At 33.0% G+C, this 7,663-nt stretch overlaps 1 long non-coding RNA gene across 1 annotated transcript; it reads left to right on the top strand.

Annotated features, from left to right (window-relative positions):
* The first annotated feature begins 2,163 nt into the window (after positions 1–2,163).
* LOC139528198 (uncharacterized) lies at positions 2,164–4,237 on the top strand. Its single transcript, XR_011665542.1, has 2 exons — positions 2,164–2,251; positions 3,773–4,237. It is a non-coding gene; the product is annotated as an uncharacterized lncRNA (long non-coding RNA).
* Positions 4,238–7,663: the final 3,426 nt, after the last annotated feature.

Here is a 7,663-nt window from a genome sequence, read left to right as displayed (position 1 = left end):
ACTTACATCTAGAAATTGACAATGAGGGTCGGTTAAAAACAACACTTTACGACAAAAGAGATAATTTCAGCTTTCCAATTGTGCGCTTTCCATTTCTAAGTAGCAACAATCCACTAGCACCTGCATACGGGGTATATATCTCCCAATTGATATGATATTCCCGTGCTTGCATTTCCTATCATGATTTTCTTGATAGAGGGTTGCTGCTCACATGGAAGCTATTAAACCAAGAGTTCAAAATGGTGAAGTTGAAATCATCACTTCGTAAATTTTACGGACGCCATCAAGAGTTGGTTGACCTTTATGGAATAACCGTTTCACAAATGATATCGGATATGTTCCTTACGTCGTAACCACAATCCCCTTCCCTTTCATGAATGTGACCTACCGAATTAGGCTATTTACCGGATTTGTTATCACATAAGCAACACGACGGGTGCCACAGGATCTGCTTACCCTTCTAGAGCATCCGAGATCACCCCTAGTTTTTTGGGGTGTTCGTGTTGTTTATTCTTTAGTTTTCTATATTGTGTCATGTGTGCTGTTTTTTGTTTGTCTTTTTTATTTTTAGCCATGACGTTGTCAGTTTGTTTAAGATTTATGAGTTTGACTGTCCTTTTGGTATCTTTCGTCCCTCTTTTCAAAAAAAATCAAACGAGAAAACTCACGGCCTAATGTATGTACACAAACTGAACGAAAAACCAATATGTTATACATTTACAAACGACAAACACTAATAAACACAGGTAGTAAGTCAATAATTCAAAGTATTCTTTGTAGTGAGTACATGTATCTTTATTTCACCTATTTGCTCATTCGCCTGTCCAAATCTTTTTAAGAAGCATTTTTAAAAACATTGATTAAATTACCTATTAATTCATCCTTTCACTTATCATGAAATCGGGAAGTGATTTCGCTGTTGAATGCACTGATATACAAATTCCATATATATTTTCATTGGTTTAAATGGAATGAAAATATACGATGAAGAAATAACGAAAACCTTTTTTTGACAATCGCATGTTAATCTTTGAATCTACATTTTAAGTTATATTCTGGTTGGTGTCTTAACGAAGGTAATTGTCATCTGCTGTGCTGCTATTTCATATACAAGACATATGTTTCTCGTAGGGCTGTTAATCTATATGCTGGATTGCTACAAGTATCCTTCAATTTTATTTGTTTTTGTAGTACATAGACAATAAAAATGCATTGACTTGACATATCAACGATATAATGATTTGGCCCGAAACGGTGAAAAAAACTCGGCAGAGCCTCGCATGTCCCCGTTTCTAAGCCTCATCATTATGTCGTAATTATTCGTTTTATACAACAATTTAAAAAACAAAAACATTTTCAATTGTTTAATGTGTTAATGTTATTCATTTGATTTGAATATTGGGGAATGAATAGTTAAAGATGACTTTGGCAACTTCTATTTTAATATTCATGAGGAAAAGTGATATCGGGTCAATGACTGTATATAACATAGTAAATGTATATATATATTTATATGGTTTATGAAAAACCACAAAATTTCGAATAAGATAATTTGCTTGTTTTAGCAGTCTTTATCCGCTTAATCGCTGTTAATGCTTTCATTCTTCTTTCAATAGAAAATTTTCATAATTAGTCTGACAATAAAAACTAATCTGAAAATTAGCTTTTTGGAAACATAATCTATAACAAGGAATGACAGATATAAGATTTCTCCTATCACATTCGTTATAATACAATGACTTAAAGTAGAGAACACTCTCATTTAAATATTTATTTTTTAGTTTGATTGTCTAGTAAATAGTGCCTGAATATGACATACCAAAGAAAAGCAGTTGAAGACATTATTAGCCTTTTATGGTCTTTTTTTACTTGTTATATTCTTCATTTCTTTTGTGCAAACTAAACTTCCAGTACCAAAAGGTTTAAAAAATCTGAATTTAATATGCAGCAATTTTCTAAGATAACTACAGTTAGCTGAATAGCTCGTTTTAGTTATAGTAACATGTCTAGGTCTTCATTTTACAATGTACTTTACAACATTGTACAAAGCGACCAGATTTTAATTGTAATTGTTGTATTTTGCACAATTTTAAATGTCAAATAATTATTCCCAAGGTTTTTTCCTCAATTACATGTGTACTTATATCTAATTTGGCAATTATAATTTTATCTAATTTTTGTATTTAAACATTAAAAATAAAATCTAGGAGCAAAGTTTCGGACAGATTTGTTCTCAGCACAGGCAGTAAAGGTATCGTACTTTTTTTATCTTATTTTTAACGACTACTTTTATAGAAATTCGGCATACAACTTGCTCAGAGAATTACTCAGCGAAATCCCAAATTTAAACAATTGACCTTATCATTGTTATCGCCTATTCCAAAATGACAAAGGATAATAAAACGATTACTACTGTTTATGAACATCACAAACACTGTATATATTTGTGTTTGTTTTGAAAGGAACGACTAATTAAAATTAGCAAAGCGTTAAAATCCTAGCGTGGAGCAATGTTGAGTTTCCTCATTAAATTTCAGATAAGAAGTAACTTTATTCTTATACAATTATGGTTTCGGTATAGATTTACATTGAAAAGTCTCAAAACGATTAACACTGACAATATTTTGTAGTTATCTTAGTTTGCAGGTCATTTGTTATAATTACAGCCAGGTTAATTTGCTATGAGGACTGTATCAACGATAACATTTTTAGTATTTGAAATGAAAAGACTCACAATAGATATAGGAAGATGTGGTGTGAGTGCCAATGAGACAACTCTCCATACAAATAACAATTTAAAAAGTAAACCATTATAGGTTAAAGTACGGCCTTCAACACGGAGCCTTGGCTCACACCGAACAACAAGCTATAAAAGGCCCCATTCAAACGGGAAAACCAACGGTCTAATCTATATAAACAAAACGAGTAACGAGAAACACGTATATATTACATAAACAAACGACAACTACTGTACATCACAAGCATGTATGTTCATTATTTATTTTTTTATTATTTTTCAGTGGTATCTTCATGTTAATCGTATTTTACCTTGTTGATGTGCATTTGAATCAGTTACGTTTTATTTCTGATATAGCAATTTTAGCGACTATGATTAAGAAGGAGAAAGTAATTGTTCTTATGGCTAGGACAATGCTAAGTATGGTATTAAATCAAATTTTACCAGCCCAGTAATCAGCATTTCTGTGTTGACTTGATTTAACATTTTTATGTTCATATTTAAAAATTAACTGTTAACAAAACTTTGAATTTATGAAATACATAGGCTTTTCTACCTCAGGAATAGATTACCTTAGCTGTCTTTGGCAAAACTTATAGGAATTTTTGGTCCTCAATGCTGTTCAACTTCGTACTTTATTTGGCCTTTTAAACATTTTTGATTCGAGCGTCACTAATGAGTCTTTTGTAGACGAAACGCGCGATTAGCATTAATATAAAATTTTAATCCTGGTTTCTGAGTTTATTTAGCATGTATACGTAGTCGTTGATGATCATGATGATGAAAACAACATGGCAAAAATTTGTCACTTAATTCAAAGCGTTCAAGACCTTCATTTGTGTTTCGATTGGAACACAGACTAGCGAATAAATGCGCATTAATCTGCCACCATTTGTGCAAGGCTTAGTAATTTAGGATCAGACGAAAAATTATTAAACCACACTCAATTGTACCGTCTTATATATTTTTTAAGGTGTTTTATACAAAATATGTCATTCAATGATATGAAATGTTTATATAAAGCTTATATTTCAGATGTTTCACACTTTAATAGCTGTATTATTCTTAGTGCTAATAAGCGTCACCACGACAAGCGGATGCAGACAATGTACAGCCAATGGCCAGCAATATAGGGGAAATTCCCGCTTTCAGTTTACAAACGGTTGTTCGCGTTATAATTGTATGTGTAACTGTGATGGTAGTTGGAACTGCCCTGCTGAGGATACAACAAACGACTGTTCTGGATCAAACATTGGCACTGGCGGCTATAATTCCAATTGCAGACAATGTCAACTCAGTGGACAAACATACGCGGGAAACAGTCGTTTTCAATATACCGATGGTTGTTACCGGTTCAACTGTGACTGCCACTGTGACGGAAGTTGGACTTGCCCGGGAAGCAGAACAGAAAACATTTGCTGACGAGTTTCTACCTTGTCATAAAATCGCATTTGATTCAACTTAACTATTATATTGATTAAAGGTTGATCTTGAATGTTCTTTGTTGTTCTGCTAGTTATTTTAAAACGAGCAAGACTAAATATTTGGAAAAAAATACTTCCAGCAAACAATGGGATCCTGCGGGAAACATCAGATTAGTATTTTAGCACTGACAAGATGTTTATGCTCTTCAACATCATACTCTTTTAACTTTCTTACTTTTTTATCTGAGCGGCACTAATGCATCTTATGTAGACGAAACGTGCGTTTGGCGTGTCAAATTATAAACCTGGTACCTTTGATAACTATTATACCAAGCCTTCTGTAACTGTCTGTTTATATTGTCTGCTAATTTTGAGTTTATTCAGAAATGTTTCTAACCCTCAGGTATAGTTGTTCTTGAAACAGATTTCACTATATTTTAGGTCCTTTTTATCAAATAACTCCTCAACTTATTTGATTTTTCTACTCCTTGGGTTTCGAATATTCGGCTTTAAAATTTTATGAATAAGGTAGACCTAGAAAAGCTCTTAGGATACATGCCATTTATAAAATATTCTTATCATTTTTATATACCATTCAAAACTTTCATTCTGTTGTTTATGGACATTTGGTCACGTTTTTTGGGTTAGAAAATGCACATGACAATTTGTTTAAGGTATTAGTGAGGTTTCATGACTATACAATAATTACTAAGGCACTTGCATAAACTAATCAATATATATTTTGTAGTAGTACAACGAATGTTACATTTGAAGGTATGTCCTGTTTGTATATTTGACCCCTTTTTATGCGAGAGATCATTAATGTTCGTGTTTTGAAAAGTGACATTAAAACTTATAGTAGAAAATAACTACGCAATGGCAAAATTATAAAACACCAAAACAATTACACATAAAAATCTTAATACTAAGTAACATGAACCCCACCCAAAAAAATTGATGATCTCAGGAATTGCATCTTCTCCCCATGTGTATCTTGTCTTGTTACTCATATTAGTGCAATTTAATTTTTTTAACTTACCTTTAATTTGGTAGGTAACATAAGTGAAAAGAGGAATGGAAAAAATTAAACATATACGTCAACGTGTGTATTACATATATTCCATAATGGTAAACAAACTTAGGATTGTGTCCTTAAAATGATAAAAGGTGTAACACATATCGTGATTGCAGATATGTCATGTTTGATTGCAATATTTTTTATATGCATTTTATCATATCGCTAATTTGCCCATATTTCAGTCAATATTTACATCTTATATATCTCAGCTGATATCAAAGATACTACTGATACAAGAAAGACTGCTTAATACCTTGATCGCTTCCTCAATATTGAGTCAGATGGACGACTTCACACTAAAATATATGATTAAAGGGGCGGTTTCAACTTCCCAATTATCAATTTTCACATTCTTAACAGTAACATTACAATCTACCAAATCGTATGGTGTTAACATATCTCACACTAAACGAACTTTACATACAGGAGTATACTCCTTGGGCAGACGCTGTAGAGGAAAGATTATTGTAACACTCCGTATATTCTATGGACACCATCACGAATTGGTTGATCTGTAAATGATGTGTCTAATCTAATTAACTAACGAAATTTTTACCACGTTTTAGATTGTGATTACTTTTTTTTAAACAATTTAAGAATTAAAAAAACTAATGTTTTCTTAGTTTTGCTAAAAGTAAAATTAAAACGGAAATGGGGAATGTGCCAAAGAGACAACAACCCGACCATAGAAAAAAAACAACAGCAGAAGGTCACCAACAGGTCTCTAATTTAGCGAGAAATTCCCGCACCCGGAGGCGTCCTTCAGCTGGCCCCTAAACAAATATATACTAGTGCAGTGATAATGAACGCCATACTACTTTCCAAATTGTACACAAGAAACTAAAATTAAAATAATACAAGACTACCAAAGGCCAGAGGCTCCTGACTTGGGACAGGCGCAAACATGCGGCAGGGTTAAACATGTTTGTGAGATCTAAACCCTCCCCCTATACCTCTAGCCAATGTAGAAAAGTAAAAACGCATAACAATACGCACATTAAAATTCAGTCCAAGAGAAGTCCGAGTCTGATGTCAGAAGATGAAACCAAAGAAAATAAACAAAATGACAATAATTCATAAATAACAACAGACTACTAGCAGTTAACTGACATGCCAGCTCCAGACTTCAATTAAACTGATAATTATATGCTATATTTAAGAAATAATTCATGGGGGCTTGAATATATCGTGATTTTACCACGGGTTGGCCCTTTATGACAAATATTTTACCCCTGAGCGATAGCGAGGGGTAAAATATCGGCATAAAGGGACAACCCGTGTTAAAATCTAGATATATTCAAGCCCCCATGAATTATTTCGATTCTGATAGGACACATACGGCAATTCTTTTGGATCGAAGCGCTCTAGGTGTAGGCAAATATTTGCCGTTCCCATAAATAAACGCACTAATAAACTAGCGTAAAAGAACGGAGCAAACTGCATTAGTGACATGCTTAAACTATTTAAAATAATGTATTTAGACAGTTTTGGATGAATTTGAATGATAATTTATTTATATGTCTTATATGATGTACAATAAAGGGCTTTTGCCACATTTTAGCATCATTTGTGTATGTTCCTTGTGATGATTTTCGGATCCACAAGCGTGTATTTTCCCGTAAAATGCTTACATTCTAACGGCATTGTTCTATGACGTCGGGTATCTCATTCATAAAAAAGCATATGACGTGGGAGTACAATCGGAACAGCACTGGCAATATATTCATATTTTACCACGGGTGTGTACTCAAAGCGTTTGAAGGACGTCATGTTAGAATATTATTTATAACATGATAACATGATAATTTACAAAATATACAAGTCGTTTACTCAGGATACTGTTCAACACAAATATCTTTATCTCTACCCTTTTTTATCATTATTTTGCCTTTCCAAATCTACGCAGAGCATCATTTTTCAAACGTTGAACTATCAGAACGATAAGCCATTCTTTTAAAGAATAAACCCCAGACGATACCAAGATTTCATGACATTTGCTTCAAAGCATAAATTAGACCATGTGTAAATTTCCAATAATCTATGGCTTCCATGAATTATTTCGATTCTAATAGGACAAATACGGTCATTAAAATACTGAAGCAAGGGTTGGTTTGGTGTGTGTGTGTGTGTGGCTGATCTTTATTACTCCCTGTTAGATAAAGCTCAAAGATTTTAATAAATCCGTAACTTGCATGGGTTATTTCGTGAATAACCGCTAGAAAAAAACTGTTTAATTCTTCTAATTCTTAAACCCAACATTTGCTATTTTTGATTTACATTGATTTTCTCGTAAGCTTCCGTCAAATCCAAAGTTGACATTTCGTGACTAAGGAGCCGCCATATTGACTGTTGAAATTAGTAAATATGCAAATGATGCATTAGAATAGAAAATAAAACAAAACCTACCTCAAAAATCAGTTTTAA

This window comes from Mytilus edulis, chromosome 6 (assembly GCF_963676685.1).
Source record: "Mytilus edulis chromosome 6, xbMytEdul2.2, whole genome shotgun sequence".
Lineage (NCBI taxonomy): Eukaryota > Metazoa > Mollusca > Bivalvia > Mytilida > Mytilidae > Mytilus > Mytilus edulis.
The sequence above is the reverse complement of the archived record's forward strand: the minus strand, read 5'-3'. Positions and strand labels throughout refer to the sequence as shown.